A 12142-nucleotide genomic window follows, 5' to 3' on the forward strand; every position below is an offset into this window, starting at 1 on the left:
CCTTGCAAAAAAAGTACAAGCTGACACAGAGTAAGGCCGGGCGGGACTGGGATGAGGAGAGATGGAGTTGTATCAAGGATGCCAGTGAACGCAAAGATTCCACATTTTATTGGTCATTGGTAAGCAATGCAGCCATGGGGGAGCCGCCCCCTCTGGCAATAATATCCAGCCCTCAGACTGGTTACATCACATAAATTCCCTATACAATTTAGAGAGCCAGTCTATGACCAGTCCTGTTCCTTCCCCTCTTATACAACTGGGCATTAGCTGCTGCAATGTTTTGTTCAACCTGGGTGATATACGTTACTCTATTAACAACATGGTAAGTAACAAAGCCACTGGCCCTGATGGCATTCCTGGTGATCTTTTCCTGCACAACAAGGATAATTGGGCCCAGTACATTTTACTGCTATCCAACGCAATCATCAGGGGAGCACTGATTCTGGAGTCATGGAGGGGCGCTGAGGTAATTCCTATCTATAAGAGAGGCGATAGGTCCTCACCCGGTAACTATAGGCCCATAATTCTTATAGATACAATACAAAAGGTATTCTGACGTGCTCTACTATCTAAAATCCACGACTGGATTACTGACAATAACATCTTGTCACCATTCCAGGTTGGCTCCAGGTCCAAAACGAGCACTTTCGACCAGATTTTCCGCTTCATGCTCTTGTACTGGAATGTTGCAGTGATCGGGAGGGAGTGCCTCTGTAGCCTTCACAGACCTGAAATCTGCGTTTGACCTGGTCTCCAGAGGCAAACTCTGGGAGGTGCTCAGTGACATGGGAATGCCTCCAGCGATTTTGCCATAATTGTTTGTCTCTGTGAAGCCAACTTTGCAAGAGTACGTTAGGGGAAGGCAAGGTCAGCTCACCGATCCAATAAGGGTAGCTAGGGATGTATGGCAGGTAAGTGTATTGGCTCCAACCCTTTTTTCTCATAACTGAACCAGGTTGTCCAGCATCTCACCTCCCAGCCCTCAGATGCTCCAACCTTAGGTATAGATAAAATTGTGACACTTTTTTTCGCTGATGACACCTTGTTAGTGTCCAAAACTCCAAGGGGACTCCAACTGCTATTAAATCGTTCAGAAGATTTTTGCTCCCTGAGAGAGCTAGAAATAAATACATCTAAAACCAAGTTTATGGTGATCAATCCACATAGATCCTATAGGGGGTATCCCTCTCTGGGTGGTTCGAAACTAGAACAAGTCAAAACATTTGAATACCTTGGGATTAAACTTTCGGACAAAATGTCTTGGAAAACCCATATCGACTCCATGTCCCTGAAGTTTAGCCAACTGGTCGGGGTTCTCTTAAGGGAGCACCACTTATCTACTACCAGACCTATAGCTGCAGCCCTCCAGATTTATGACGAAGTCTGTTAGCGTAGCACCTTATGGGGTGGAACTTTGGGGATTTAAGAACGTTAATGACCTTCCTCGCACTGAAGATATGTTCTTGAGAAAGCTTGTGTCTTTGCCCCCAAGTCCCCCGCTCCTTCCCCTGTTCTTGGATACGGCTCACAAACCACTAGCAGCAACAGCCAAAGTCAGACCACTGCTGTTCTGGAGGAGAATTATGGCTACTCCTGAACTGTCCTCTTATGCCACCGCCTTCAGGGAAGTCTGTTTGCTGGACAACTTTAAAAAGATCGAGTGGATCAACTCAGTTACATCATACTTGACTGTCATTGGGTTGGGAGATTCGTGGAACTGCCTCCATTCGAGGCCTCTACCTTCTAAAGAAAGGGTGAAGTCCTGCTATTGGGAATGGGTAGCGCAGTCCGCGTCTCTCCCTTCTGCTGTAGGGCGATTAACCAGCGAGTTCTTGGACTTCAAATCCACTAGGTTGTTGGAGCCCTATCTCAATGGTATCACAGAGCCGAGCAATATGCAATTTCGATTTGTCTGCCTACCCCTTAATACATTCACTTCTAGATGGCAGAACAGGGCTTCCCCCAATTCACACTGCTCTAGCTGTAACTTATGCCAGGAGTCCACTGCTCATGTTTTCTTTGCATGCCCTTCCTATGCTTCCCCCATAGGAAATGGCTTGATCCAACCTGCAAATGGTTGGGGACTCGTGATTATAGCCATGAGGATTTTAAAATCAGACTCCAGCTTACCTATTGCTATTGCTAAGTTCCTCTGAGGCATGTGGCGCATTAGAAGGAAGTTGGTCAAGATTTTTTAGCCCCCCAATTTCTCTCTGCAATTGCACCCACACTTTCTACTTTTTGGTGTGTAATTTATGAACCGTATGCTGAACTGTACTGTTGCTCTTGTCATGCTTTTATTCTACTTTATTGGAATATTTTTATGAAGTCCACTATTGATTGATGTGTTGTGTGACGTTAATGGCACTGGATGCCGGAATAAAGTATTTATGAAACCTGTAATGTCTTTCTCGTTCTGTTGGCAACGTAATTTAAAGCTCAGTTCGAAAGCAGTTCAAAGTTCCAAAATGTTGAACTGAATTCTCACGCTCAAAACAAAAGGACATAGGGGGTCATTCCAACCTTGGCGTTAAAAGGCGGATACCGCTGTCAGAAGACCGCCAACATACCGCAGCGGCCGCGGTAAACCGCCACGGTCATTCTGACCCACAACACGCAAACCGCCAAAATACAGACATCCACAAAAGTCCGCCACACCAAAGGCCAGCAAGAAACTGGCGATAACCAAACCGACACCGTCACGCCAACAGAAATACGCCCACACTATCACGACACACGAATCCACGTGGCGGTCTTTCAACCGCGGTATTCTATTGGCGGTACACACCACCACGCTCAAAATACACACACATTTACAAACACAGCCACATTGGACAATTCTAAATACACACACCTGATACACATACAAAAACCACTCCCACACACCCAATTAAATATAAAACACACACCCACATCACCCACAAACCTCCACTCCTAGAGAATCGGGACGACGCACAGAGAAATAGAGATCCGAGCACCCAGACGCGCATATTACCATCACCCAGCAATATTACCACGCACTTCACACAACACACCAATACACATCACCACACTTAGCACCACACAATCCACCCCACACATCACCCACACCACCCCATGGCACCGCAAAGACACCCCAGGTTTTCTGAGGATGAACTCAGGGTCATGGTGGAGGAAATCGTACGGGTAGAGCCACAGCTCTTTGGAACACAGGTGCAGCACACCTCCATTGCCAGGAAGATTGAGCTATGGAGCAGAATAGTCGACAGGGTCAACGCGGTGGGACAGCACCCAAGAAATAGGGATGACATCAGGAAGCGGTGGAACGACCTACGGGGGAAGGTGCGTTCAACGGTATCCAGGTACAACATCGCGGTTCAGCGGACTGGCGGCGGACCACCACCTCCTCCCCCAGAATTTACAACATAGGGGGAGCAGGTCTTGGCGATCCTGTATCCTGAGGGCCTCGCAGGAGTATCTGGAGGAATGGACTCTGGTAAGTCTCATCTTCACTACTTCATCCCCCCCACCCCACCAGCATGCCAACTCATACCCCCACCCTCACCCCCATCACACCTATTCCTTGCAAATGTCTCACCATCACAACCCACCCATCCCAACCCCAAGCCCTGCATGCGACCACAAAGCATGGACACCCATCACCAAAGCATGCCCACTGCACATCCCCATCCCCCCCCAAACCACCGTCACAAAAGCCCCCACAGAGGAATGCAAGCACTGGGGTACACGGGCACCCACCCATTGCACACTATGGCACACACAGATGCAATAATCATGGTTTTATACCTCTGCAGGACCTGAACGCCAAGTCACCGCGCAGGAGGGTCCACAAATGTCCACTCCACCCCCAGAAGAGGCCCACAGTGATGACAGCACCTCTGTCGACCTGGATCTAGATGACCAGCCCGGCCCATCGGGGACCTCGGGACAGTCGGTTCCCTTCAGACAGCCACAGGCCACAGCAGACCTTCCCCCCTCTGGGAACACCAGCACAGCACCCACCCAGCGGGCCCATCCCTCTGTCCCCAGGACACGTCAATCAGCGGTGTGTCCACCACTACAGGGCACCCAGGTTAACCCACCACCCCAACAACAACAGGGACCTGGGGGCAGTGGTAGTGGGCACACGGTCCAGGGGACACAGGGCCAGGGAAACAGGAGAACTGGGAGGGCTGCTGTGCGACGGGGGGGGACAGGCCCAGGGAACCCACTCTCCACGAGGCCCTCTCCTCCATCATGGGAGCCTACCATCATTCCCAGGAGACGATGGCGACGGTACTGGCCAGGTTTCAGGAGATCAAGCTCCTGCAGGAGGAACAGTATTTGGGGTTCAGGGAGGAACTACGAACCATCAGTTCTGCCCTGGGCACCATTGTAGGGGCTCTGAATCTGGTAGTCACCACATTGCGGGACACTGTGGCACCACAAAGGGCCCCTGACACTAGCATGGACCAAGAACTGCCTACCACCTCCACCAGCGCTAGTGGACAGGAGGCCCCGCCACAGGACCAACAGGCCACCAGCACCCCACCCCCTGCAGAAGGAGAACCACCCCGCAAGCGGTCCCTGAGATCCAGGAAGAAGACAGAGTAAGATGCCAAGACCCCCGCCAGGAAAGGATACCTCCCTGATTGTCATCCCACTGTACCACATTGTCACCCTGTCCATCCTTAAACTGCCCCTGCTCCACTTTCCACAGGCATTTGGACAATGCACCTGTAATACAAATAGTCTGGACTCTGCCATGGACATTCCTCCACCATCACCCCTCACCGATTTGCAATCCGCCCACCAATATAGAGCACTGTAATAAACACAGTTATTGCACAAAACAATCAGGAGTCTGGCTGTGATTTTGAACAAATGTATTAGACATTACCGTGCCAAAATGCTTATTTACATTGTGATGCCAACATACCAATGTCACACAGCTGTAGTCCATAGGGAAACAAAGCAGATGTCACACAGTGGGGCCCACATCTATGAAATCGGAAGGGAAAGTCACAACTCAGTTACCATACACTGGGTGAAAAGGACAGACAGTAGAGAGGTAGTAGTGTTTAAGTATATGTAATATGCCGGTGTGTATTCTTACCTGTGTGTCATTGGAAATACTGCTGTATTACTGTGTTCCTGTTGTCTATGTCGTCTTCTTCGGCTTCCTCGTCTTCACTCTCCACAGGCTCCACAGCTGCTACAACACCACCATCTGGACCATCCTCCTGCAGAAAAGGCACCTGTCGTCGCAAAGCCAGGTTGTGAAGCATACAGCAGGCCACGATGATCTGGCACAACTTCTTTGGTGAGTAGAATAGGGATCCACCTGTCATATGGAGGCAGCAGAACCTGGCCTTCAGGAGGCCGAAGGTCCGCTCGATCACCCTCCTAGTTCGCCCATGGGCCTCATTGTACCGTTCCACTGCCCTTGTCCTGGGATTCCTCACTGGGGTCAGTAGCCATGACAGGTTGGGGTAACCAGAGTCACCAATTAGCCACACACGGTGCCTCTGGAGATGAGCCATCACGTAAGGGATGCTGCTATTCCGCATGATGTACGCATCATGCACTGAGCCAGGGAACTTGGCATTAACATGGGAGATGTACTGGTCTGCCAAACACACCATCTCCACATTCATCGAATGATAACTCTTCCTGTTTCTGTACACCTGTTCACTCCTGTGGGGGGGAACCAAAGCCACATGGGTCCCATCAATGGCACCTATGATGTTGGGGATATGTCCAAGGGCATATAAATCACCCTTCACTGTAGGCAAATCCCCCACCTCAGGAAAAACGATGTAGCTGCGCATGTGTTTCAGCAGGGCAGACAACACTCTGGACAACACCTTGGAAAACATAGGCTGGGACATCCCTGATGATATGGCCACTGTTGTTTGAAATGACCCACTTGCTGGGAAATGGAGCACTGACAGCACCTGCACTAGAGGGGGGATCCCTGTGGGTTGGCGGATTGGTGACATCAGGTCTGGCTCCAGCTGGGCACACAGTTCATGAATAGTGGCTCGGTCAAGCCTGTATGTCAGTATGACATGTCTTTCCTCCATTGTCGACAGGTCCACCAGCGGTCTGTACACCGGAGGATTCCTCCATCTCCTCGCATGTACCAGCAGACGGTGCCTATGAAGGACAACAGCGAGCACAGAGTCAATCAACCCATAGGTACGTAACCACAGCTTGCACATAACACGATTCTCAATCCATTGAATGGTTTGTATGAGTGTTGATGCAAGGCCTAGGTATGTGTGACGCAGTAAAAAGTAAGCCATGTGGGCCCCTGAAATGGCGGCTGCCTGACCTGTGAAGTGCGACAATGGGATGTGAGGTAAATGCGCTGGCGTGGCACACCGTGGCGGTAGGCGGTCGAAGACCGCTGCGCAAAACAGCATTGATTAACATTGAACCCTATGGTTCTCAGGAGCCAATGACGATGTGCGCCGGCGGTCGCGGTACGCACCGCCGCGGGCGTGACCGCCATTTTCTATATACCGCCATTTTCTATCTGCTTAATCACTCGATACCTGATCTTCGACAGGAGAGGACCTACACTGCAAGTGCTGCTGTGACCTCGGTCTGGAAGAGAAAATGGCTCATGCGACTGGGGAAAGGGCCCCTGCCTTCACTGCTCAGGAGTTGGATAAACTTGTGGATGGGGTCCTCCCCCAGTACGCGCTACTCTACGGTCCTCCAGACAAACAGGTAAATACACTGGGAGCATGCTTTATGGGCTATGCCTGTGTTGAGTGGGGTGGATGAAAGATGGTGGGGAGGGGAGCGATTGAGGCATGCATTAAACGACGGTGAGAGAATGTGCCACATGGCAAGGGTAGGGATGGGGGGCCACTCACATTGAGGGTGCAGAAGGTGATGACTATTCTTTTACCCCTGTACATTTCACATAGGTCAGCGCCCACCAGAAGATCGATATTTGGCGTGCCATCGCCAAGGACGTCCGGACCCTGGAGGTCCACCACAGACGGGGCACCCACTGCCGGAAGAGATGGGAGGACATCCGCCGCTGGAGCAGGAAGACGGTGGAGGCTCAGCTGGGGGTGGCCTCCCAACGTGGGAGGGGTGCCAGTCGGACTTTGACACCCCTGATGTCCCGGATCCTGGCGGTGGCCTACCCCGATTTGGATGGGCGCGTGAGGACATCACAGCAGACACAAGGGGGTGAGTACACTCTCATTCTGTTGACTTTGCGCGCAGTGGAGGTGTCTGGGTGGGGGAGGAGGGCTGTGGGTATCCCTAGGCCAGGGCGATTTCTGTAGGCTAGGCCCCTCCGTAAGGCATGGCCCTGTGCCCCCGCCCCCCACCTCTGTAGGGTGCCAAGTACAGCTATTCATGGCCCAGTCTCATCTATGTGTGAAGATGTCGTCCATAGGCTTGTAGGCCATGTCCCACGGATTGAGTAGTCGACCCCAAGTGCGCAGCGTAGTGCAGGGGGCTTCTGTGTCTGTCCTGTCCGCCAACGGTGTCGCCAATGCATGCACTCAACATGTCTTTATTCTCCCCCCCCCTTTTTTGTGGTCTTCCTGTTCATGTGTGCATTAGCATCATCAGGCGGAGGAGAAGTGGCATCGGAGCACGAGGGAGCTGCATCCCACATGGCCATGGAGGGCCACGCAACGGACTCCGAATTCACCAGTGGGACGGAGGGCGAGGTGAGCTCCACAGCGGGGACTCGGGCAGACATCAGTGACACCGACTCGTCCTCTGAAGGGAGCTCCCTTGTGGTGGCGGCAACATCTGTGCCCCCCGCAACAACAGGTACAGCCGCCACCCACCGCACCAGCACCGCCCTCCCAGCAGCCCCTCAGCGTTTGGCCCGTACCCGCTCACCCAGGAAGGTGGGCATCTCCTTCGCCCCAGGCACCTCAGGCCCTGCCCCAGTCACCCCTGCTGCCCTCAGTGAGGAGGTCATTGACCTCCTGAGGACGCTCACTGTTGGGCAGTCTACCATTTTGAATGCCATCCAGGGTGTAGAAAGGGAGGTGCACCAGAGTAATGCATACCTGGAGGGCATTCATTCTGGTCAGGCTGCCCTTCAGCGATCGTTCCAGACTCTGGCCTCAGCACTGATGGCAGCCATTGTCCCTGTCTCTAGCCTCCCCCCTCCAACTTCCTCCACCCATACCCTATCACCTGTACCTCTGCCTATCCCAGACACACCATCAGACCAGCCTGCACACACCTCAACACCCAAGGGACGCTCAGCCAGACATAAGCACCACACATCACACAGGCATTCACACAAGCAACATCCACATACAGACATACCAACACCCACTGCCTCCACTGTGTCCCCCTCCTCCTCGTCTCCCTCCTCCCTCCCTGTCACGTCTCCACTCACACCTGCATGCACAACATCTTCAGCCACTACGTCCCTCAGCAGCACACACACCAGAACCCCCCGCACACGTGCAGTCACCACCCCCCACTGCCATTTACACGTCCCCTGTGTCCTCTCCCAGTGTGTCTGTGACCCCCTCTTCCAAGATACACAAACGCAGGCAGCCACCCACCCAACAGCCATCCACCTCACGACAGCCTCCAGCCCAAGCACCTGCACCCAAAGACACCAGACTTCACACTCCTACAACCACATCCTCTTCCTCCACTCCCATACCCACTACACCTACCCGTCCCTCTGCTCCTAAAAAGCTTTTCCTGTCTAAACTCAACCTATTTCCACCAACTCCCCCACCCCGTCCATGTCATAGGACTACAGACAGCACCTCAGCCACGACAAAACTGGCCCCTGTCATTACAGTCTGCCATGGACTGTGGAGTGCCCTAGCCTCCAGGGCAGCCAGTTTGGTGCGAAGCCAAGGCACGGGCAGCCCACCCCCGGAGAAACATCCCAAGATAGGCAGTGGCCGGCGCGACAGGGTGAAAACACCATGGACTAAAACCCCTACCATGGCTCCGGCAGGAAGTGTAGAGACAGCTGGCACACCGCCCAAGGTGGGGAAGGGCCACAGGCGATCAGGGAAGGCTGGGAAGGGCAGCACGCCCGACAACACCGCTATCAGCCCAGCTGGCCAGGAGGGCCCCGACAGCTCCATCCCAGGTGGGCAGGAGGCCACCAACAGGCCCGGCACAGTTGCCCAGGAGGGCCCCGACAGCCACAGGACAGATGGCCGGGAGGGCCCCGTCAGCCACAGGACAGGTGGCAAATGACCTCCCCGCCATGGCCGGAACTGCTGAACTGTGCCCTTCATCTCAAGCACCGCTACACTGGGCCCTTCATCTCAAGTACCGCTGAACTGGGCACCGCCGTCTCAAGCACCGCTGAACTGGGCACCGCCGTCTCAAGCACCGCAGCACTGGGCACCGCCATCTCAAGCGCCGCTGAACTGGGCACCGCTGCACTGGGCCCTTCATCTCAAGTACCACTGAACTGGGCACCGCCGTCTCAAGTACCGCTGAACTGGGCACCGCCGTCTCATGCACCGCTGAACTGGGCCCTTCATCTCAAGCACCGCTGCACTGGGCACTTCATCTCAAGTACCGCTGAACTGGGCACCGCCGTCTCAAGCACCGCTGCACTGGGCACTTCATCTCATGCACCGCTGAACTGGGCCCTTCATCTCAAGCACCGCTGCACTGGGCATTTCATCTCAAGTACCGCTGAACTGGGCTCCGCCGTCTCAAGTACCGCTGCACTGGGCCCTTCATCTCAAGCACCGCTGAACTGGGCCCTTCATCCCAAGCACCGCTGCACTGGGCCCTTCATCCCAAGCACCGCTGCACTGGGCCCTTCATCTCAAGCACCGCTGAACTGGGCACCGTCGTCTCAAGCACCGCTGAACTGGGCACCGCCGCCTCAAGCACCGCTGCACTGGGCACCGCCGTCTCAAGCACCGCTGCACTGGGCCCTTCATCTCAAGCACCGCTGAACTGGGCCCTTCATCTCAAGTACTGCTGAACTGGGCACGCCGTCTCAAGTACCGCTGAACTGGGCACCACCGTCTCAAGCACCGCTGAACTGGGCACTTCATCTCAAGCACCGCTGCACTGGGCACTTCATCTCAAGCACCACTGGCCCATGAGCGGCAGGGGCTGGCCCGCATCTGTGTCGGGCAGGGCTGCACGAGGCACTCTGGGCACCAGGCCCCCTCCAGTACCAGTGGAGACTGTTATCCACTTGAGAGACTGTGGCTTTGCACTCCCCAGGATGTAACAGTGGGCAGCCCACCCACTGTCTGGACTTGTGAGACTGTGGCTTTGCACTCCCCGGGATTGAACAGTGGGCAGCCCACCCACTGTCTGGACTTGTGAGACTGTGGCTTTGCACTCCCCAGGATTGAACAGTGGGCAGCCCACCCACTGTCTGGACTTGTGAGACTGTGGCTTTGCACTCCCCAGGATGTAACAGTGGGCAGCCCACCCACTGTCTGGACTTGTGCGACTGGCTTTGCACTCCCCAGGATTGAACAGTGGCCATGGAGGCCCCTCGTGGATATGGCGTTGTGCACTCATCTGGCTGAGGTGCCCCCCCTTCCCTTCCCCCTGAGGTGCCTGTAGTTTTGCTATCTGATGCCCCTGCAGTGTTCTCTCCATTGGAGTCAGGTATCCTGTGTGGGCTTTGCCCATGTGATTTGGGCCCAGTGGTCCACGAACAATGCCTGCTACAATGCTCGGACTTGTACATTTATGTATATAAGAGTTTTTGATGTGTATATATATTTTTGTGGCAGTAATACAATATATTCCAATGTTTAGAATCATTTCCTTTTGTATTTGCATTCTTCCGGGGGGTTTGGGTGGTGTCACTCTGATGTGTTGCTATGCATTGATGTGTGTGTTGTAGTGGGTGAGGGTGAGGGTTGCTGTGTCGCGTATGTGTGTACCCGTAATATTTTTCCCTCCACCCTCCTCTGTGTCGTAGGTGCAGTACTCACCGTTGTCTTCTGCGCCGGCGTTCGTGCTCCTGGTAGAGGAGCAGGAAGACTATCGCTGGGAGTATGTGGAGTTCGGGTTCCATGCTGTCCTGATTCCTCGTGGGGTGTATGGAGGTGAGCGTTTTCCCTTCGAAATGGCTGTTTCCGCCGTGTTTTTATCGGCGGGGCTACCGCCCCGGAAAAGGTGGAGGATTGGTAGGTTGTGATACAGTGGGCGGTACATTGTCTCCCGCCTGTCTGTTGGCGGTGACCGCCGTGCTGTTTGTTTGTACCGCCGTGGCGGGCGGTGTGTTGCTGTGGCGGTCTCTGTTGGCGGTTTCCGCCAGGGTCGGAATTCCATTTTCTTTCCCGCCAGCCTGTTGCCGGTTTTGCCGCCGCTTTAACACCGACCGCCAGGGTTGGAATGACCCCCATAAACTCACGTTGCTACTCATCTGTTGCAAAGTGCGCCCATTCAGGACCCGAGTATCTTCGGCTTGCAACTCTTTTTCTTTTTGTTCTCCGATTTACACTTATTTCTCCTTCACTCAGATCTTCATCTGCTCTTGTTGTTTCTGGCTCTTCATTTATGGTTGACAGTACATCTGGAACCTTTCATTTGTTTGCGGTGTGGGCCACATGTCTCCTTTCACAGTTTTTTTTTGTTAGTGTTGTTTGCAAAACTGAACTTACAATTCTTCTTGATTCAGCAGGATTTTTACTTTGATTTGATGTACCTGCAGCACCTTTAGCCAAATCAGTAGGAGTCAAATCTCTATGACTTTGATTCAGCTCAACTCCATTCTCAGCTAATTCAAGAAATGCAATTTGTTTCAATTGATTTTTCCAATCGTCTGCTTCTGGGAGAGTCCTTTGATTCAGGCTTGACTCTCCTGCTACGGCTGCTGATGCTGACTGAGGAATGCCAGCAACCCCTATTTCATCCCTCAGAGATGTGCCTGGCGAAACCTTGTCTCTTAGAGGTGTACCTGGATCTTCACCAGTTTGCAGTCTCTGTTTCGGTCTCTGCAGTCTCTCTTATTGCTCCTTGAGACTGTACAACTTCTGTTGGTGCTCTCAACAATGCTGGATTTTCTTCATCATCCAGAGGATATGTCACTTTGTGAGTATCGCCGGCATGAATCCAGTTCGAAATACCAGCACACTTCACAGAAGTCGTTGTCACCAACACGATTTGGAATGGTCCCTTCCACTGAGGTTCCAGACAAGTCTTTCGC

This window comes from Pleurodeles waltl, chromosome 11 (assembly GCF_031143425.1).
Source record: "Pleurodeles waltl isolate 20211129_DDA chromosome 11, aPleWal1.hap1.20221129, whole genome shotgun sequence".
NCBI lineage: Eukaryota > Metazoa > Chordata > Amphibia > Caudata > Salamandridae > Pleurodeles > Pleurodeles waltl.